General features: G+C 43.9%; 1 long non-coding RNA gene across 1 annotated transcript; it reads right to left on the bottom strand.

Annotated features, from left to right (window-relative positions):
* Positions 1-7,306: 7,306 nt before the first annotated feature.
* LOC146350592 (uncharacterized) lies at positions 7,307-19,000 on the bottom strand. Its single transcript, XR_014788864.1, has 3 exons — positions 18,948-19,000; positions 9,826-9,896; positions 7,307-8,525 (listed from the first exon to the last, which is right to left on the bottom strand). It is a non-coding gene; the product is annotated as an uncharacterized LOC146350592 (long non-coding RNA).
* Between the last annotated feature and the right edge of the window lie 4,004 nt (positions 19,001-23,004).

The following is a 23,004-nucleotide window of genomic DNA, read 5'->3' as shown; positions in this document are numbered from 1 at the left end:
GAGTGCATGGAATTTGGGGACCTGGCAGCCCCTCGACAGATGACTGAATCTGCCAAATTTCAGGCAGTTAGGTCCAGTGGCTTTAATGCTAGTCAGGGGTAAAATTTGTTATTTTCAAGAAAATATGTCAAAGCAAAGAGCTATATATTTTTTTGTGCTTCTACATACATGATGAAATTTGGGGACCTGGCAGCCCCTATGGAGCTGACTGAACCTGCCAAATTTCAGACAGTTAGGTCCAGTGACTTTTATGCCAGCCATGAGTAAAGTTTCCTTTTCTCAAAGACTAAAACAATACGTAAAAACTGCCAAGTCTCATTAGAGATCCTAATCAGAAGGTGTTTAAGGTGACCATTAGGAGCTCACTATCCCTAATCTCTCGTGTTGGTTTTTCTTGAGATGCAACCCCCCCTCTCCCCCTACTTTAATGCTCTTACATGCCCACTGTTGGGAGCTTACTTTCAATGAAATTTTGAAGAGGGAGAAGGAAGGGAAGAAGAGCTCCATGGGAAATACTGGTATTTCACACAGCACCTGATTTTACTGCCCCAAAGTGGAACCTTTGGATTCTGCAGAGGTTTAGTAGCTTCAGTACAGAAAAGGACACAATCAGCCTCCACAAACTTATTTCTCCCCCTCCACTTTAATTTCTCCTAAATAGCTGTAAGACTCAAATTATTTCAAAAGGAGGGTTAGGACTACATGGCATCATGATTGAAGAACTGCTAAGGCTTTTAAACAGGTTCTACAGTTTAAAAAAAGCTAGAAAAAGCCCTCAGCCGCCTCACCTCATAACGTTCATTTAAGGACGTGCAATCCTTGCAAATCCTGCAAAGCCTCCTAAATTCCTCTGAAGCACTACTTCTCTAAAAGGAGCCACTTGGCTTAGGGAATATATTAGGCTATTTGCATTGTCCTTATTTTCACCGTAGTCTACGTAAATCTTTACGTAGACTACAGGGACCAAATAAGGAACGCGAATGGCGGCTCCTTATGGGGGCTGCCATTAGCCGTTTGCGCTTTTTTTTTTTTTAAGTCACCCGTGATAGGCTACGTGACGATTAACGTAGCCTATCATGGCTGACTTTGCAAATCTAGCCGTGATAGGCTACGTTAATTGTTACGTAGCCTATCACAGGGGCGTTTTTTTTTTTTTACTTTTCTTGTAATGGCGGCGGCGGCAGCCGGTCGAAAGACCGGCTGCCGCCCCCGCCCCTGATGAAGACCTGCTGAACCACCGCCGGGACCTGCCGCTGGGAGGGACATTCGTGAAAGGTAAGTCCCATCCCGGGGGGGGGGGCGGGGGGGCAGAGAATTTCTCCCCGAACAACCTTCGGAGGACCAAATGTGTTGGCACTCGGCCCCCCGAAGTTTCGGGGAGAAATTCTCCCCCATCCCTAATATCTTGAGGAATTCTTAAAGAGAATTCTCTTCAGTGGGCAAGACAAGTTCTGAACCGTATTTGACTTTATACAAACAGACAAGAGGGTTGGTTTTCTCCTTCTCACTCAAGTCTTTGAGAAGAGTGGGTTCACATGGTTGCAGAGGAACAAAACTGGGGCTGTTTTGTTTGTCAGTTGCCCTTATCCAGCAATAGGAAGGGCTGCAGCTCAGTGGCAGAGCACAGGCTTGGCATGCAGAAGGTCCCAGGTTCAATCCCCGGCATCTCCAAGTAGGACCAGGAAAGAATCCTGCCTGAAACTCTGGAGAGCCGCTGCTGCCAGTCAGTGTGGGCAATACTGGGCTAGATGGACCCAGGGTCTGACTCAGTATAAGGCAGATTCCAATGTTCCTATGAACAGAAAGCTTTAATAAAAATAGGAGGTTTTGGTTTGTTTGTTTGTTTTAAGTGGAGGGCAGATAACTACTGATCATTTATACAATCCTATGTATGCCTACTCAGCAACCCCATTATGTAATGAGGCTTACCTTCAGGAAAGTGTGCATTAGGGATGTCAGAGAATTCCACACGAACTTTAAATGGGATCGAATTCTGACAAATCCGGTCCGTGGAATCCTCCTTGGAACACAGCAGCCTGGTCGACCCAGACCAGAGCTCACGCGGACCCTTTTTTTTGTCCGCAAAACTGTGGATTTTAGGAAAATAATTACAAAAAGAATCGGAAATCCAATTCCGTAAATCAGAAATGGAGGTAGAAGAACATGAATGGCTTTACCCTTTTTATGAAGCATTTTCCCTGTGAGCCAAGGCTTTCTTTCGCTGGGGCTGAGTCTTGAAGTCCACGGAAATCCTCCATCTTTTCTGTTTATTGTCTGTGGAGGTGAGGTGAAGTCAGGACAGGTTTGGTTAGGTGAGGTCAGGACAGGTCTGGTGTGGTCCGGTGAGGTGAGGTCAGGTGAATGGAAGTTACGTGGGGAATCCCCGTGAAGGGCTTTACCCTTTTTATGAAAATAAATAGGCATTTTCCCTATGACCTGAGGCTTATGGAGACCGACGGCGGGCACATGGAAAAGATTTTTCAGCAGTACTTACAGAATTATTTACGTAAGTTTGGGGAGACGAAAAACCCTGGGCGAATCCGGGGCATGCGGACAGTGGAACAGGGAGGCCCTCAGCTCTGCAGAATCCTCATGGAGCGGAACCACTCCATGTGGATTCCGGGGGAGAGGAACAGATCACCTCCCCCCCCCATGGATTCCCCACCAGAACGGGTGGTGGGGAATACGTAAATCCCTAGTGTGCATAGGATTCCAGCACGAGTTACTTTTGCAGGGAGGTTTGCACCTTGATGTTCTGCATGTTTACTCAGAAATAAGTCCTGCGTTGTAGGCATGGTATTGCAGGCTTAATACAGTGCCTACCCAATTCCCGCTAATTAATTGACTACCCTTTCATCTCAGTCCTATACATGTTTTGTCATTTGTGTTTTTTTCATTCTGCATGAACTCTAGCTTCAGTAGTGAGGGAAAGACACTTAGTACATGCTCAGAGTTTCGCCATAAATGAACCCTAGTTTTAAAAACAGACTCATTGACTGAATCCTGGTGAAGTCTTGGCACAAATGAAGTTATGGGGAGGAAGATACATTGAGAGCTTGTGCATAACAAGGAGGAGGTAGAGAGCAGTTGCACAAAACAAGAGATCTGTTTTTATGAAGAGTTGCTGGACGATAGTAGGATGAGGAGGGATGGTTGCATAGAGGGGAATAGAATTGGTAGCGGGGAGAATGTAAGTGCTCAGTGGTGAAAGCAAAGCATTTTGCATATCCTCAGAGGCACTCTATATTTAAGAACATAAGAAGAGTTGTGCTACATCAGACCAAGGTCCATCTAGTCCAGCATTCTGTTCACACAGTGGCCAACCAGATGCCCACGGGAAACCCACAAGTAAGAAATGAGTGCAACCTTCCCACCCATGTTCCCCTGCTGCTTGTATTGGTGAAATGTAAATAAATTCTAGTCATTCTAAATTTGCATGCATGTATATCCTTCAGAAACTTTGCAGGTTTCTTGCCTGGGAGACCATTCCATGTGCATTGTCATACAAATTTACCCAAAAACTATCGGGTAAGGGGTGAAGGGAAAGCAAATCACTCCCTCCCCATATTGGAGAACTCCTCTTCCACATGAACTGCTGTACCTATCCTTCTGAAACTTTGCTGGTTTCTTACTTAGGGACAACTCTAGGCTGTCTGTAATTTTCAGAACAATGGTCCACAAGGAAAATAAGGAGAGAAGTATATCCTCTTTTGGAGACCTCAAAATGTCAAGGCCACCCTTGCACAAAACCCCTTGCGGCTATTATTCTGAAATTTGGAGACGTGATCTCCTCTGATGGGGCAATGAATCCTGAAATGTTTATCCAATTCTTCCAAGTAATAAAAACATTTTGGCAGTTCCCTTTAAAAGAAAATCAAAATATAAACCCTGCACCTATTTTTCTGACATTGGGCAGGTGTCATCCCCTTTTAGGGGCTACTATGCCTGAAATTATCATCCAGTTCTGACCAAGAGAAAAAGTTGCAGGTTTTTTGTTTTTTTTTTATTGCATTGGCAGTCAAGAGGAAGCATAAAGACTCATTTTTCCAAATGTTGACTCAAGTTTGGTGCTGAGCTGAAATGGTCCGACTACAAATTGGACCGAGCAGAAGCGGGATGTTTTCCAAAATGCTGAATCGGGGTCTGAGTTGAAGTGGGGTGGGGGGTCAGTGCACACTTCTTGTGTATGTATATAATCTATACACACATGCAAGCACACCACATGCACATACCACACACACACATATATATATATATATATTATAGGTGTGCTTAGACGCGGATATATATATATACACACACACACGCATGTGCGCACGCACGCAAATGTGTGTTATGGCCCTGTGCCCTGGATCTTTTAAGAACCTAGGAATGCCCCTGTGTCACTCCAACAGTTTCAGTGACATTTAGGGAATGCGTCTCGTTAACCAGTGAGAAGAGGAAAAAGCAACCCCAAAACTTGTTACAACAGAAGGCTTGTTCACCTAATCTGGTATCCTCAGGCCTCAGCCAGAGGGAGAGATTGTCCAGAGCATTGAGGCTGGATATCATCAGTATGCTGATGATAGCCAGCTCTATATTACTTTAACTAAGCAACCAGGAACCAGCTGTCATGGTTCTAAAGCAACATTTGGAAGCTGCCATCAGGAGGATGAGGGGAAAGAAGTAGAAACGGAACCTAGACAAGGCAGCAATGATACTAGCTGTAGGATCTGGAAGAATGTGTTCTATCTGTTATCAAGTGTATGTATATAACTATGTTGCTCTACTGCAAGTCTGGAGAACCTCAGGCCTGGGGGCCAAATATGGCCATGCCAGACCCCTTCCCCTGGTCCTTTCCCCCAACCACCAGTGGTTTGGTGGTTTCCCAGCTTTTGTGCAGCCCCCCCGCCCCGGGCCAAAATGTCTCCCCTAAGGCTTAGTTACTGGCAGTAACAGCTTTCAGCTACAACATGCTGGTATTATTGTTTGCGTTTCTGGCCCCACCTCTTTTGCCTTCAGTCCTGCCCACCACTGAAATGTGGCCCCTGAGAGGGTCTCTGAAATGGAATTTGGTCCTTGGGCTGAAAGTGGTCCCCCTGCCCCACTCCTTTCTATTGGAACAGATATGCTGCTTGGGCATCCTTCTGGATCTTCTGTTGTTCAATAAGCGAGTGGCAGTATTCGCTCTAATTATCAACTATATCCAACATGCTGACTGCATGCCTTTATTTCAGAGCCAAGAAATTGCAACAGAGTGTGTTTTCTGTTGGTTCCATTGCACCTCTCAAGTAGGGCTGCGTGAGAATTCTCCCGCTACCTTCACTGGCCCTTTATACCCAGAAGGAGAAATTCAGGGACATTCATCTGCAGGTGAAAATTCTTTGACATGTGGGGGAGGGAGAAGAGTTCTTACAAATAGCTTGAAGAGGTGGTCTGAGGGCTTCCTTCTTCCCCCCTTTAAAAAAATACTTTAAATCCAAAGCCAGGGTGAAACTGAGTGTCTAGCAGCACAGCTACTGGGTGCTTTTAAAATGGTGCCACAAATGCCCCTGGGAAACAGCCCTGCATGACAACACAGTGTTGTAACCAGAGAACTGTATGTAAAAACAATGTCTGTCCTCACTGACTGCCCATGGGGGCAGCCATCTTTTTTATATAATGGTTACAGCATCATCACATGACACCATTTCCCATGGACGTTTGTGGCTCCATTTTGAAAGCGCCTGGCAGCCATGCTGCCGGACTCTCAGCTGTGCTGTGGCTTCATATTTAAAGTCTTTACAGAAGACAGGAGAAACAAAGCCTTTGGATCACCTCGTAATATTATTTCTAAAAAATTACTTCCCTCACCCACATTTTCGCTCCCAGCTCCTAAAGTCCACCCCTCTTGCTGATGTTCAGGAGGGGTTTCTTTGCCACCCCCAAGCATTTGAAAATGTTGTGGCAGCCTTACTCTCAATGGCTTCTGATACCATCAACCATGGTATGCTTCAGAGCCACCCAGCACTGTTTCACAGTGTTTCTGTTCCTTCCTGGTGGGTGGGTGTCAGGAGCTGGAACTGGGAGACCGCTGCTTGTTCCTGTGACCTGTGGGGTTACAGAGGATTCCATCTTGTCCACCATGGTGTTTAAACATCTACATAAAACTGCTGGGAGAGGCTCTCCATAGATTTCGGGCACAGAGCTACCAATGTGCCTACCGTTTGTGCGCTCCATTAATAAACAAGTCTTCAGAGGAATGAAGCTGCTGGCCCTGATCTGGCTGAAATTAAGTTGTGACCAAGGCCCACTGAAATAAGTGGAAGTAGTAAGTCGCAACTAGCTTATCTTGTTGCTTTGAATGGGGCTTATTAATTATTATCTTTAGTCGGCTTGGGGTGCTATTATGTAATAAAGGTCAGATATATGGGAGAGAGGTTAGTGAAGCAAAACTAACCTATCTCCCATATCTGCAAAACTAACAGAAACCTTTTACATATCAGTAGTCAACACCAGTGTACAAATATGTTCTAAAGCTGGAATATCAGGTCTGTGAGCTTTAGAAATCATTGTTGCAGCAACCCAGGAAACAGGATGACAATGGCAACCTAATGCAATTCACCAGTTAACAGTTAACCACATTTTATGTGGTCAACTGAAAGGAAGACTGGGGAATAGGGACTCAACATGTAATGGATAGGGTTACACTCCCTTGGAGAGTCAAGTTTTCAGTTTGGGTGTACTCCTGGATTAGCCTGGAACTTGGATGCCCAGGTTTCACCACTGGCCAAGAGTACATTTGCACAGCTAAAGCTAGTAGGGATGTTGGAGGAATCTGTCTAGGGAGTGAAGTCTACAGCTCACGCCCCCCCTTGGACTCGATCTGTGTGAGTCTGGCCAGCTTGCAGATTTCCATTTCCCCTCTCTAAAGTCAGCAAGTTACACAAATTGCAGCTGCAATTTGCGTAACTTGCATGAATTGTGGCCGTAATTAGCAGGGCTGTGCATGGAACCCCCGATCTGCTTCGGATGCCTCTTCAGACTCTCCTAATCAGCCCTGCTTTGACTTGGACCGATTCGGACCCATTCCACCTCAACTTGGTTCCAGATCTGAAGTGAGATTCGGATATCCAGGCCACTCAGTTTGTGCGTTTTCCCATTGACTTGCATGGGAAAACACAAATGACCATAACTTTTTCAGTTTTCATGATGAATTCATGAAACTTGGGGTGGTAGAGAAGGGGAGGGTTCAGCTCCCATCACCCACATGCCCTCTTTAATATTAAAATCAGGAACCTCTCCCCATTCCCCCCAAACCTGTTTCATACATAAACAAGGCAAACACACGATTAAATGTCATGTCTAATTTGTCCTTATGGCTCCATTGCCATGCATTTCTAGTAGTGTGGCTGCCACTAGCTCCATGGCAGCTGCTTTGTCATCAGGCATATAAGAGTCAACCCATGTGGTTCCTCTGTGAGCAAAGGTGCCACCCCCGCCCCCACAACACCCATCTCCTAGCACTACATTTATAAGATGCCCATTTACTGGACCACAGTCAAGACTAGAGATGAAGTGAATTTGGATGGCAGCGCAATCATGGTTGTATCTTTTGCTGATGCAGTTCAACAGACACAGATGGGACCTCTGAGTTCTGACCTATGATGTTGCAAATTCAACAAAAGCACAAACATAAAGGGTGTGTGTAAATTCACCAGGCTTATAAAGCATGTCATTTTATTACTTTGCATAACTCCTGATGGTCCCACATAGCTCAGAGATCTATTTAGAAGCCACAAGGAGTAGGGCCTTTAGTGTGGCAGCTCCTCTGTGGAATGGCACTCTATGGAATGCCCTTCTAGCTGAGATCAGGCATGCACTTACACTAGGGGTGGGCAGAAAGTAGATCTCCAGATGTTTTGGACTTCAACTCCCACCATTCCTGACCATTGGCCATGCTGGCAGAGGCTTCTGGGAGTTGATCCAAAACTTCTGGAGATCTACCTTTTGCCCAGCCCTGACCTACATTACTTTGGTTTTGGTGAAGACTTTTCTTTTCAGGCAAGCATCTCCTGACTGATGAGTAAATTTCAGCCCCTGTTTTATTGATCTACTTGCTTTTACTGTAACTTTTTGCATTTTCAGTTTTAATTTACACTGATCTGATATCTCTCAGTGTGGAGTGGTATATAAATTTAATTAATTAATTCTGGCTGTGTATAGAAAGAAACCAAGCTTTCTCAGTAGAGAACGGGAATGGCATTATCCCAAATCAACTAAAGATAAGAGTATAAGAGCATAAGACAACTAGGGATGTTGCAAGTAACAGAGGCATCTATATAAATACAAACCTATGTTTGGCTTAACATGCTTAGTTAATCCCATTCACTGATGAATGTACGTCACTTTCCGTCACTATAGTGGAAAAGAGTCTTCTCTTGTATGATCGGTCCACATTCTATGATGGGAATCTTGTTGCCTTAGCCAAAACTGTCTGGAGATTAGGCAGTGTCTTACTGGTTTACTCATTACTTGGTTCAGGATGGCTCCCTCACTAGGCAGAGCTGGCATAAATAGAACAAAAAGGAAGAAAGTCAGGCTCTGAGTAGCTTTCAGATATTCATAAACTATCCATATTTAGCATGCATTTGCACATTGGCAGTGGGTACCTCTTCTTAATTTTCACTATGAAACCATGTGAATTCATATTCAGAACAAAAAATATATCAAGCAATAACACTGTTCATTTCTACCAACAAATAAGTATTAAGGTCCACTGAAGAGAACTGCTTGTAGAATGCAAAATTAGGAGGAGACATTTTGTATTGTAGTCACCTGTAATCTCAGAAATTAATGAATTACACACTTGTTTGGTTTTAGAATTATTACTTATATTCCTTCCACCAAAATAAACTGTTACATTCCATAATTTCTGCAAAATTTCAGTTTCAACTGGAAACTCCAATACATTCCATTTAACAGTCATTTCTGGTTTTGATGTTGTTACAATATTGATCACCGATTCCACATAATAAGCTACCAGGCCTTTCAAATAGACCAGCAAACCATGGCAATGGCTATATCCTCATGCATTCACTTGAATAATAAGGTCCTGGTGGCTAACATATACCACTGCATGCATGCACACACACACACACACACCCAATATTCATAAAGCTCCATTTAAACATGAAAATTGGGTTTCTTAAAAAGCTAGTATAAGGAAAATTAGTGCATCTGAAAAAATAACCAACTACCTTAAAGTGTAATACATCATGCAGCAAATGAAGAACTTGTAAACAGGTAAGATTTTATAGTGCAGGGGCATATAGTTTATATTGCACCCTAAATTTGATAATGGTTCAAACAGTGGCCTCTAAGTTCCCATTCAGGTCATGCATAAAAACTGTCTTCTTACAGCAACCAGTTCTTAGTTTCCAAAGTTTTAAAGAGAGAACACATAACTATGTTCTTTAGGAATATGAAGACATTAACATCTTCACTCAGAACTAAAAATAGGCCCACAGGGTGCATATCAGGTGGCCTGGTTAGCAGAAAAATGTGGTGAGTACTTGGAAAATGTGGACACTTGATCTGCAATACATGTTTATGCTGCAAGGCACACATACTGATGGACCTTCCCCTTCATCATGTGCTGATGAGCATGGGCCCGTTCCACATCCACTTTTTTAATTGAACTAAGATACCTTCTTGTCAGTGACTCCTACTTGTGATTCCAAAGGGTTGCTTCTGACAATAAATAAAGGCATCAGTTTGATATTTAAAGAACTGGGCTATCCCACAACTCCTGCCGCTATATCATAAGTTTAGACTTGGACAGGAGCACACAATGATAAAAAGTACCTTCACATGTTGAATGGCAAATTGGGTTGCTGTCCGGATAAGCTAGTTCCTTGTGTTTCATTCCAACATCCCTGGAATACAACAACAGCAGCAACAACAACAACAAATGAAATGTGATACTCCGGGGAACAAATAACCTCAAGAGGAGAGGAGATTATGAGAAATAAGGGGTGTAAGCTAAAGCTTAAGAAATCCAAGGTGAACAATAAACTGTGGGACTTGGTATATATTGCAGATTTGTCCAAACCTAAAAATATAACATAAAGCCAGTGAGATAAAATATATTTTTAGGCTGCCTTTAAGGGTAAAATTCCTCTCCAGGGGGCTTACACAATAAAATCCACTACAACAACAAACCAAAATGCAATTAAATAAATGTCAGCAATGATATTAAAACATGCAGCCCAGAAAATACTAAATTTAACACAAAAATTGCTGCTGAAAACCATCAACAGTCTGATAAACGAACTCAAGAAAAAGCCAAAGAAAACAAATGGGTTGTCAGGGTTTTCCTAAAAGCCTATAGTGATGGGGCCTGACAGATCCAAGATGCAACGTGCTCCAAAGGTGTGGGGCCACTGCAGAGAAGGCCCTCTCCCTTGTTCTCAGCAACCTAACTGCCCCCAATGGCAGGCATGTTAGTAGGGCCTCCATTGCTGAGCTTAAAATGTGGACAGGCTGAGATGGTCCTTCAAGTAACTTCAGTCCAAACAGTTCAAGGCTTTAGAAGGTTAAAACCAGCACTCTAGACCAAAACACACTGGTGGCCAGTTCATCTGGCACAATATAGGTGTCACATGAACCACCTACTCCCCCTGCCCCCAAGTACCAGGGCAGCCAGCCACGTTCTGCACCAGCTGAAGTTTCTGAACTGCCTTTAATGGCAGCCGCATGTACAGCACATTAGTTGAGCCTGGTTGTCACTAGTGCATCGATACTTGAGGGAAGGTCAGCCATCTCCACAATGGGTTGCAGCTGGCATACCAGCCTAACTGGGTAAAAAGCACTCCTGGCCACCGCCACCACCTGAACTCCCCCAGTTAGTACTGAGACCAGGAGAATTCCCAAACCACGTGCTTGGTCCTTCAACAGGAGTACAACCCCATCTTAGACCAGTGGTGAACCTCTATATAGGATAGTCGATTTCCCTACCCAGAATGTCTGTCATGTCTGGATTAAGTCTCAGCTTGTTCAGCCTCATGGATGGCGGAGAATTTCTGAGAATTTCTCCATGAATCTCGGTGAGGCCGAATGCCAACACATTCGGCCTCCCGAAACTGGCGGTGAAATTCTCCGCCCCCCCCCCGGATGGGACTTACCTCCTGTGAATGTCCCTCTCGGCGGCGGGTCCCAGCAGCGGTTCAGCAGCGGTTCGGCGAGGGCGGGGGGCAGCAGCCGGTCTTCCGACCGGCTGCCGCCGCCGCCATCACAAAATAAAGTAAAATACAAAAACAAACCCCGTCATAGGCTACGTAACGATTAACGTAGCCTACCACGGCTGACTTTGGAAATCTAGCCGTGGTAGGCTACGTTAATCGTTACGTAGCCTATCACGGGGTTTTTTTTTTTTTCACTTTTTGTTTCGCGGCCGGGGAGACGGGGCGCTTCTCCTCGGCCTGAATTTCGGCTGGGCGAGGCGGGGCGCCTCCCCCCCGGCCTGAATTTCGGCCAGGCGAGGCGGGACGCCTCCCCCCCCTCACCTGAACTTCGGGGGGAGAAGCGAAGCGCCTCCCCCCCACTGCGAAAAAAGCTGCGGGACAAGGTAAGTCCCTTTCGTACATCCCTATCCCTAAACCACCTCCAGACACTCCTTCAGAAGTTCTACAGCCTCCCTGGATCAGCAGGTGGAAACAAGAGGGAAAGCTGAGTATTATCTACATGCTGATGACACTTCAGCCATTCAGCTTCTCCCAAGGCAGTAAAGCTGTGTGAGCACTGCTTGAATTTCAGGTAGCTGCTTGAATGCTCCCTCCGTAAAATGCATATTTATAGAAAGTTACCATATCAGGAGAAAAGCTAGGCTAGAACCCTGCTCCCTGACGGACTTGCTTTCTATATGGAGGGAGCTCCATGAGCTCCTACCAGCATGGCTTCAGTGAGAACTAGGTCCTAGTTCAGCTTTTCCTGACCTGCTACCCTCCAGATGTTTGTGACTTCAACTCTCATCAGCCTCAGCCAGCATGACCAATGGTCAGGAGTTATAGTCCAAAACATCTGGAAGGCACCAGGTTGAGGAAGGCTGCCCCAGTTACTGTAGGCAGTTGAGAAATTTAAGTACAGAAATTGTAATGTTCAGCTGGGGAGACATGACACCAGCTTGAATTCCAGAAGAACCACTCATTTTTGCTCAGTTCAGTTAGCTCCCAGCTTGGACTAACACTAATGACTGCTGTTGGCAATCTCACACTGAACTGAAGTGAGGATGTGTGATCAAAAGAGCTACTGCATGCTGCAGTGCTACAAAAGCTCTGAAAGGGATTTATCCTGGCATTAGCCCCACTTCATAGGCTGTCCAGACCCTGTCTATTCACTTCACACTTGTTTAATATTTGCCTTCATCTGTCCCTGAATATTTGCCTGATGGATATGGCATACAAAGGAAACATGCTAATGGTTCCACGCGTTCAGCTTTTTGTCTCCTCCAAAGAGTTCTTCTGTGCGAATCAACAAACCTTCAGCTCATAGAAGCTCTCCATATTATCATTTATTATTGCTTATTTGTTATTGTTTATTTCATTTCTATACTGCCTTATAGCCAAAGCTCTCTGGACGGTTCACAACAATTCACAAAAAATACAACCCACAAAGTTATGCAACATTATACAACATTACATAATACAAAACTACAATAAAACCTAGTCTAAAAATTTTAACATACAAAATTTAAAACAATTTAAACAGCTAAAAACAATGTCAATAAGCAATGTCAGTAACAGACCTGCTCAAGGCAGCTGACGTAAGTGCCCCATCCTATTCCATCAAATGTCTGAAAGTAGAGGGCGGTCTTAACCCGGTGCTGAAAATATGACAGTGTCGGCACCAGGCAGGCCTCAGAGGGGAGCTCATTCCATTAGTCCACCTTGATGCTTGTGTCCATATCAGATGGTGAGTTTTTTTCTTTTCACACAAAAATTCATGCACTGTGCACATTTCTCCAGAGCATCGGTTGTGCGCATCTTTTAAATGTATGCATTTTCTCCTATTGATTAAAGCATGTTTGTGTGCATTTTTCAAATTATGAATTTTTTCATGCACATTTTTCAAATAGTAACTTTTTTGAACCCTTTTTTTGGTTCTGAGACTCACATTGCAAGCTCTGAAATGTATGGACTTTGAGCATGCATTGTGTCGAGTCTGTGTTAGGTTCTGGGAGATGCGTACTGGAAAAATGCTGATAAAAAATGAACTGAAATTAATTTCTCATATATCCCTATTTTCCTGTAGCCAAACTCTCTTTCTGATGCTCTGTTGCTTTGCTGGCTATCTCTAAGAGGAAAGCTAGCCACTCAAAAACAAAGGTTAGAAGAACCCCTGTCAAAAGACCTTCCTGACATCAGAACAAATAGCCATTCCTTTGGGTGGCTGTCTTCCAAAAGACGGTTTCTGGGATCTTTGGTGACTAATTTGCAGGCAGCCACTTCCCCCAGGGCACCCACACAGAGTGAGAAAAAGTCAGCTCAGCTGCTGCTTCTATGGATCAGGATGCAGTGAGGTGCAAGAAAGGCCAAGCCAGGGTCAGGAACAACCATTGTCTTATTGTCAGGACACTAATCACTCTCCCTCCAACATCAGTCTCCAATCCCTGATGGCAGAACAAATTCCAGCCAGTGAACAGGAAGTTAATCCTTCACATATCAGTAAACAGTGACTGAACCTATCAGTTCCCAGGCAGTACTTGGGAGAGAATAAGAAAATGAAACACAGCTCTGGTTCTGGCAGATAAACTTTCCTGCAGCCATGGTTTTTCCTATACTATTCATTTATACTATTTTTGCCTACACTCTTCATTTCTATATTACACTGAAGTTTTCTAGGAAGTAATTGCCAGCAATAGGCACTTCCAAGAGTGACCCCAGTGGTCATGCTTACTGCACAGAGCAAATACGCACAAGATGTGGGAAAACTGCAATAATTAATTTAACATAACACCTTTAGAAGAACACATTCAGTGGTGGTGCTGCCAGGCTTGAGGTGGCTCTGGGCAAGATGTGTCTGTGAGGGGGCTTTACCCCGGCCACTTTGCCACCCTGTTTCTCTCCCCCCTCCTCGTGGTTGCTTGCTTGCTCACTCGATCACTCCCCCACCCTTTCTCAGGTGGCTGAAAAGAACAAATGGCTCCATTTCCCTTACTTTTTCATACTTTTAACAGAGGCTGTTGGTCATGCTGGGCAGCATGGCCAACAACCTCTATAAAGTAAAGTTTTGAAAAATGGAAAGGAAAGGGCAACTGTTTGTCCCTTCCCCAGTCTTCCCCCCATTACCATGACCAACAACTTCCATTGCAATGAACGGTCACCGAGGAGAGTTCTAGGGTACATCTGGAGTGTGATCATCCATGTAGGTCAGTGGTAAGGCCTGTGAGTAGAATGGTCTCTAGCCAGCCTTCCCCAACCTGGCCCCCTCCAGATGTTTTGGAATTCACCCCAGCTAGCATGGCCAATGGCCAGTATAGTTCAAAACATCTGGAGGGCACAAGGCTGGGGAAGGAAGCCCTAGACGAGGTGTGTTCCTTGGCATATAAGTCAACACAGAAAGAGCTCCCTCCCTGAAAGAAGAATGTCTGGAAAGCATGGCTGTAGAACACATTCATGCCAAAAAAAAAAAAATCCTAATTAAGGAGATGAAAGAAAACCCCAAGTCTGAGAAAATGAGATGTGGCATCTTTACGCACCTGTTTATATTTTTGACAATTGGCCCATCCAAAATGTCTTTAAACAGAAAAAGCACACAGCTTCAAGATGGGGCCATTTTCTCCCATTAAGGGCGGAAGTCATGAACACACTGATCTGGGAGTAAATTCCATTAGAGTTAAACAAAATCCGTTTCCAAATATATTTAGGATGGGGATTCTAGTATGAATCTTTATGAATAGAGCTTGGCTCTGGAATTGCCCACTGAGCATTAGTGTTGACTGAGCAGAACAATACTTCTGCAGTGATAGAGGGATGCAGGAGGTAAATCTAATAAGAAGCTTTGCTTGTTGCCACAGTGAAGATAATTGTACTCAATTAAAAGCAGGGATAATAAAACAATTCTTACATTATTATCCTAAAGCCATAAAATCTGGATGCACTTGCAACATTAATAACAATTTAGCCATTCTTTTCTTTGCCAGGCTCCAAGGTGAGCATAAAACAATTACTGGAGTACAAGGAGGAATTGTGGAATGGTTAAGTGCACTTTGAAAACAGATTCTCATTTTAGTTTTTAAACATGAATGCAAAATATAACCAAGTAAGTACAAACTTGGCACCATGAATTATGAATGGTGCACCTATGTTTACAGGGCCAGTTTCCCCTGCAACGTACATAAGTGCAGGCCTGGTCCTTCCTCAATTGCTTTGGCATGAAAGTTTGTGCGTGCATTTTCCCATTTGTATGTATCAGTGTGCACATTGTTGAAATGTATGCATTTTTCCCATTGTATTGGTGCACATTGTCCAAACATACACATTTTTTCAGGCATGTTTTTTGTTGCATGAACGACATTGCAAGTCTGGAAATGAACAGACTTCAGACTGCAGGTCCTGTTTGGGTCCGAGAGATGCGAACTGGGAAAATTCCGGTCAGAAACATGCTGAAATGGATTTCTCAACAATTCCAATAAAAACTGATCTGATCCACACCTCCCAGATTAATGTTGGCAGACATCCACTGGTTTGCACACTCCCAGAACACAGTTCTTCATTTAAAAAAATCTCAGCATGCATTGAAAAATGCAGGGCAAAAACATGCTTAGAAACGTGTATTTAATGGCACATGTGTGTGTTTAAAGCAGATTGTTGCAGAAATGGGACAAGAGTTATAGGTGAACGCAGACAAAAGTGACATGGACCAGAAATAAACTGATTCACCACCATCCCTCACAGAAGTTCAAAAATCACCTTCCACAAAGTCTTTAGTTTTACCCCTCAATCCTCATTCCCAACTGTAACGAAAGCTAATGTAATCGCATTTTTACACACATTCAGCTCTATTGCCCAGTTTCCCTTCTCCCCTCTGGTTTGTTCCTTACCCACACTCAATTTAGATTGTAAGCTCCTTGAGGCAGAGAGCTGCCTATTGCTCATGTAAACTTTGTAATGTACCAGATGGTTCTATATAAATAAATGAATACATACATGTGGCAGGGAAACCCAGTTATTTAAATGGATTATGCACCATTTTGTTGATGGTACTGTGTCTTTGTTGTGCCATTTAAACTCAAGTAATTTTCATACCCAAGGTTTAAAAAATGAAATATGACTTAGCTCTAAAAGTCACATGTCTGAGATGCTTCATATTCACAAGGTTTGTGCTTAAACAATTAGATGTATTGATGCAATCATTTTCGGGTTTTTAATCTGTTTAGATAGTATTGGTAACTGGAAGTGACTCCATGTGACAAAACTACTCTGCTAATGTTATTAGTTGTATTCAAAAGCTGATACTTTTGATGGATTTTAAAATTGAGAGCTGTTGAAGCAAAAGCTATGTGAGAGGCAGATGTGAGAAATTACCAAGCAACCAGCATGCTAAAACTTGCACTCTGAAAAACAGCCTCCTTCCTCTGTGTGGTGAAGCCTTATAAAAGCTACCATCAAGTCTGCAAATGTAATTTTAATACTAAAAGACATTGGGCAGGCTGCATCTGCCATGGCTTTAGCTTTCCCATGAAATATTAAATCAGATGTTTGATAAGATGCCAGAAGACCAGTATTGTAATGAAAAGGAACACTTGTTAATATTACATCTGCCACTATACATTATATCACGCCTGCTAAACTACTGTGTTTTAGGATAGCATTAGTAGCAGACTGATTTAATCTCAGTTTAAAACAGGGGTGGGGGGGATATGCAGTTTTAATTCCATTTACTTAGACGGGTGCCAATTTCAACTTGGAAATGCCAGAAAGAAAAAAAATGGACAAATGAGGTGGCATGATTGAATATTGATAAGCCATTTTTTAATTCATCAAGGTTATATAGAGGTGCTATACTTGCACTGCATACCAATGAAAAGCCTCAGGGGTTGAGAACTGGTGATGTGTGCCACAAGACGTCATCAAGGGCTGCTGCAGCGAGAATGATGCTACAACATCATATGATGCTGATATTATTAGAGTTGGAAGCTTAGGATGGAAACACTGACCGTGGAACTAGTGTTTTAATTACAGCAGAGTTCAGCCACCAAAAAATGGCAACCCCACGTCACCTTCTACTCCTCCAGAACATGTAGGTACATTTTACCTCATTGGCTGGTATGTAATGGAGGTAGGACATGATGATGCCATGACACAAGAAAAGCACACCACATACTGTGCAGGAGGAGGGGACACAAGGATGCTATTTTTAGCAGCAGCTCTGTGTCATACCCAACACTAGTTCCACCTTAAGAATGATCATGATGCTGCCAAAATTAAACACTTGTAAGTTACCATTTAGTCAATGGAAGTGATCAATAGGGCTATCAATGGCTACTACTTGTGTTAGCTATATATTACCTTCAGCATAAGGATGCAGGAGAAATTAATTTCAGTTTGTACCTTCCGGACTGAACATGAACTCAGATTCCCCAAAATGTGTTCATCAACATGCGTACTTTCTGAAAATGTGCTCAAATATGCTCTAATCGATGGTAGAGCAATGTGTACATTTCAAAGATTTGCACAATGGATGCGTGCATTTGGAAAAATACATACAAAAATATGCATGGATTTTCATGCGAAAAGAAACAAACCCAAATCTCACAATCTGATAAGGAGTTGAGTTGGAATGAGCTTCGAGATGAAATGAGGAGAACTTGGACAAGCTCTGGTTTTGCTGATTCACACATCCCTTCGTCAGTATCGGGACAGTATGCTGCCATATGCCATTTGCTGGGGAACGTAAGTGGGAGGGTGCTATTCCACTAATGTCCTGCTTGTGGGCTTCCCATAGGCTCCTGGTTGGCCGGTGTGGGAACAGAATACTGGACTAGATAGGCTTTTGGTCTGATCTAGTAGGGCTCATGTTCTTATGCTCAGTCCTCCCATTATAAGAAATGGGACTTACAGCACAATCCTATACCGTCAGGGGTGGGTAACCTGTGGCCCTCAGATATTGTTGGATTTCAAGTCCGATCATCCCTCACCATTGACTATGCTGGGAGTTGCAGTCCAACAACATCTGGAGGGCCACATGTTGCCCACCCTTGCTATACATGTCTATTCAGGAATAAGATCCATGGGGTTCATTGGAGCTTACTCCCAGGCAACCAGGTATAGGACTGCAGCCTTAAAGGTGCTCAGCTGGCTGGACAACCAACAAGAGGGAAAGGCACCAGATGCTGCATAAAACAAGAGAGAAGTGATTCTCATAAACAAGAGAGAAGTGATTCTCAAAGTGCTTGAAGTATTTATTCCGCTCAATGCATTTCAGAAATGCAATTCCTTCTGAAGAAGGAGTTCTACAGATGCAAACAACATTAATATAAAAATCATTACTCGTATTTAAAGAATATAAATGTTTACAACAAACCATTTTCTATGATGTGACCATTTACAGATATATATCCTATCACTGATAAATATAATGGCTTGGATCCAGATTTAGTCATACTCAGAGTAGACCCATTGAAATGAATAGGACATCATAAAACAACCCAATACGTTTATAATATCTATAAACATTTTCACCACAACCCTGTCTTGTTAATATTGCCCCCACCCACTCCTTTGAAAAGAGAGGCTCAACTTTAATGTGGTTGTGGTGGCTTCATATTAGTGAACCTACATGCGTATATCAAACCTACTGAAATCCACTATCCCGGCTAATAAACTAAATTCATACACAAACACAGGGACTTCGAAACTTTGATCTTACATAATCCAGAAAGGGAAAAAAACATTTCTAAAAACTACTCTTGTGTTCTTCTTACTTACTCAGTTGTCCTCCCACAAATATGCAGCCATCTGCTTCTTCCTCTGCTGAAACTAACGGAAAGACAGGAGAAGCTTGGGCTTATACTCTTCAAATGGATTACTCATGAGTAAATGAGGCAGCACACATAATGATGAAAAGAAATTTCCCCTGCAGGAAATAATTCTACCATCTATTTGACACTGGTATTATAAACATATTATTTTACTTATTATTTGCTACGATTATATCCCACCTTTCCTCCAAGGAGCCTAAGGCGGCGATTATATTTATTAGGGCTGTTCAGCGATCCACCTTGGGGCTTCCGAGGCAGGCCCACTTCACTTCAGGCTGCTTCGGGGGGGGGGGGGCAACCCACTTTGGCCTCTGGAGCCAAAGCAGGATTTGGATGGCCATACTCTGCTTTGGCCCTGCCCTGCGCAAGCCCCCAGCTCCTTACCTGGGCCCTCGAAATGTGTGCCAGCAGCCATCTTCCTGTTCCAGGGAACTGTTGCCACTGTCAGCTCCTGGGCCCTTGGGACGTGTCCGGCAGCCCTCATTTTTAAAATGGCGACTCCCTGGAAGAGGAAGAGGGCTGCTGGCACACATCCCAAGGGCCCAGGTAAGGAGCTGGGGGCTGGACAGTGGCAGGGGCTGGGCTTCCAGATCGCTCCAAAGTGCTGTGCTTTGGAGAAATCCAACCCGCTTTGTGCCATTTCGCTGCCCCTCCGCCTTGCCTCAGAAGCGGCCCGAAGCACCCTGCTTCAGCCCGGAACTTGGGTTTTGGGCTGAAGCAGTGCACAGTCCTAATATTTATCAATGATAGGAGATATGTCTGTAGTTGAATGTTTCTGTTTTTAGAAGCCCATGAAAAAGGAATTGTATTTCTGAAACACATTGGGCAGAATTCAGGCACTTTTGAGAATCACTTCTCTCTTGTTTTTGCTGAGCTGGATTGATCATCCCTACCCAGAAACATTGCAGACCTAGAACACAAACTACTACTATATACTTTTAGCGTGCAACTGCATGTTTAGACAGAAAAAAGTCCTACAACTCCCAGCATGCCCCAGCCAGCCATGGTAGCTGGGGCTAAGGAGGGTGCAGGTACCCAATTCCATCCAGAAATCTGGTGGAACCCTCCCTACCCGCACCCCCGAGCCCCTCGCCGAGCCCCTGCCCCCATTTGCCCCCTGCCCACGCTCAGCGAGAGGCCTGCATTCACTCCAGCAGCCTTGGTGAGCTCTGCGGTCGTCTTCTTTTTTAAAAGGCAATCGCAAAAAATGCGCATATGTATGCAAAAAAGCACATTTTGCAAATGCGCATATTTACGGGTTCATGAAAATGCACATTTTTGCGAAAATGCACATTTTCATGAACACAAAAAATGTGCATTCGCAAAGATGCGCATTTTTGTGCATACACAAAGATGCGCATTTTTGTGATCGCCATTTTATTTTTCAAAAAATGGCGACCGCAGAACTTGACAAGGCCGCCAGGGTGAGTGTGGGCTGCTCACCGAGCACAGGAGGGGCTTGAGCGTGTTCTGGGGAATGGTGAGAAGGGACAGGGGCTGGGCGGGAGCCCGGAGATCCTGGATGGGTTCACACATCCCTAGCTAGGGCATGCTGACTGGGGAATACTGGGAGTTGTAGGACTTTTTTCTGTCTAAACATGCCTAGGATTGTACCTTTAAGCTCTCAAATTTTGAAAAACAGATCCGGTTTTGCCAAAAGCAGTGTTTGGAACATTTAATTTCAACAGGGCTGGTTTCTTGTAGAAAGGAGTGTATAGAAGCATCAAACGATTCTTGAGTTTGAAATCCTGTTTTTTCAAACTGCTTCTAATGGAAGGCTACTAGATTTTTTAAAAAAAATTCACCAAAGTTTTTACTTGGTTTGAATTGGCTGTTGCTGTTTTAATAATGTGTATTTATGACTGCTTTTACATTACAGTATTTTCACTTATTATTTATTTAGTTATTATTTTTATAATGTGTGGTCCCTTGAGCAGTTTCCCATTGGATAGGTGACCTATAAAAACTATGCAAATAAATGCTGAATCAAGTTTTATTATTTAAATTTTGTCATCACAAATAAAATTCCAGAATGAACATTAACAGTATATAACCCATGATAATACACAGATTGGCAGATCAACCTCATACTCTGGTTATACTGTGTGTGTGGTGGTGCGGGGTGTCACTTAAGTCTCTACCCATTTTGGCCACTGCACTAGAGTAGGAAAAGTCTATCAATGGCTACTAGTCCTATGGCTATGTGCTACCCTCCAGTACCAGAGGCAGTGAGCCTATGTACACCAGTTGCTGGGGAACATGGGTGGGAGGGTGCTGTTGTGCTCATGCCCTGCTTGTGGGTTCCCAGTTGACAGCTGATTGGCCACTGTGTGAACAGAATGCTGGACTAGATGGACCCTTGGTCTGATCCAGCAGGGCTCTTCTTACATTCTTATGATTCATTCATCTGGAAGATGTTGGGCACCAATTTGGATGGCTTTAAAAGGGGGTTAGGCAAATTCCTGGAGGAAAAGGCTATCAATGGCTACTAGTCCTGATGGTTGTATGCTTCCTCCAGTATCGGAAGCAGTATGCCTATGTACACCAGTTGCTAGGGAACATGGGTGGGAGGGTGCTGTTGTGTCCTGCTTGTGGGTTCCCAGTTGACAGCTGATTGGCCACTGTGTGAACAGAATGCTGGACTAGGCCGACCCTTGGTCTGATCCAGCAGAGCTTTTCTTATGTTCTTAGAGGAATTTTGCAGGCAGAACAGATACGCTGATGTGGAGTTGTGCCAGTGTATCCCCTGTAGCAGACATGTATTTCAAGTTACTCCACCACAGAGGGGTTCGTACCATATCCTATAGCCCTTCCTAGCACATGTAAATTGAGAGCAGGATTGTGCTTTAAATCAGGGGTGTAGAACGTCTTTTGCCTAAGGGCCAAACTCCATTTCTCAGATGCTCTCATGGTGTAATGGTTTGAGACTGGGACTTGGGAGACCCGGGTTCTAGTCCCCACTCACTCAGCCATGAAGCTCACTGGGTTACTTTTGGGCCAGTCACAGACTCTAAGCCCAACCATCCTCACAGGGCTGTTGTTGTGAAGATAAAATGGAGAGGAGGAGGATTATTTATGTATGCTGCTTTGGGTTACTTGGAGGAAAAAAGGTGGGATATAAATGCAATAAATAAATAAATATCTCCATCTCAGTTTTGGTGCACCCACTGAAAGTCTGGTCACTCTAAATCTAACATAACTGGTTTGGTTAGCCAACAAATAACTTCCTTTAGATCAGCCTTCTTCAACTGGGTGCCCTCCACACATGGTGGATTACAACTCCGAGCATTATTAGGGCCACCTAAAAATCCCAAAGTAGTGCACTAGCTCTGGAGCATTACAAAGCTCTTCCTCAGGCTGACAGTCAAATAAGAAGGATGAGGAAGCTCCTTGTTGGTGAAGGGGCTGGTGGAAGCCCCACGTGAAATATGTGATGTTCTTCAAAGGGTGGTTCAGGAAGCCGCTTTGAAGATTCATGAACAGTGCAACCCTAAGTATATTTACCCAGAAGTAAGTCCAACCGAGTTCAAAGGGACTTACTCCCAGGTAAGTGAGTATACGATACAGCAGGGGGCAGAACCTCAGGCCTGGGGGGGGATCTCAGGCCCACCACCACTGGAGGGCACTAAGTTGGAGAAGACTCATCTACAGTAAAGTATGTGTTGGCGAACCTAGTTACCGGCAGTAAGGGCTTTAAGTTACAATATGTTGGCATTTTTGCCCCCTGCTCCTTTTGCAGAGGTTCCGCATCCCTGGTGTATGGGATTGCATCCTAAGTTAGTTTGGGATCCGATCTAAGGTTGCACCAAATCATATTGGGGAAAAGCAGCAAGGCCACCCTGCCTTTGAAAATATAAAAGCTACCCATTATTCAGCTTTCTCTCTCTAGGACTAATTGGAACCCAAAGGTCCTTTGTTAAGTAGAGAGCAGAAGAACAATGTGGTAGTCCTATCATCATCGTCATCATCTCCTAATGGACCAACACACTGCTTGCAACTTTTTT

The sequence above is a fragment of the Heloderma suspectum genome, chromosome 3 (assembly GCF_057233095.1).
Source record: "Heloderma suspectum isolate Gila_16-S chromosome 3, 16-S_ref, whole genome shotgun sequence".
NCBI lineage: Eukaryota > Metazoa > Chordata > Lepidosauria > Squamata > Helodermatidae > Heloderma > Heloderma suspectum.
The sequence above is the reverse complement of the archived record's forward strand: the minus strand, read 5'-3'. Positions and strand labels throughout refer to the sequence as shown.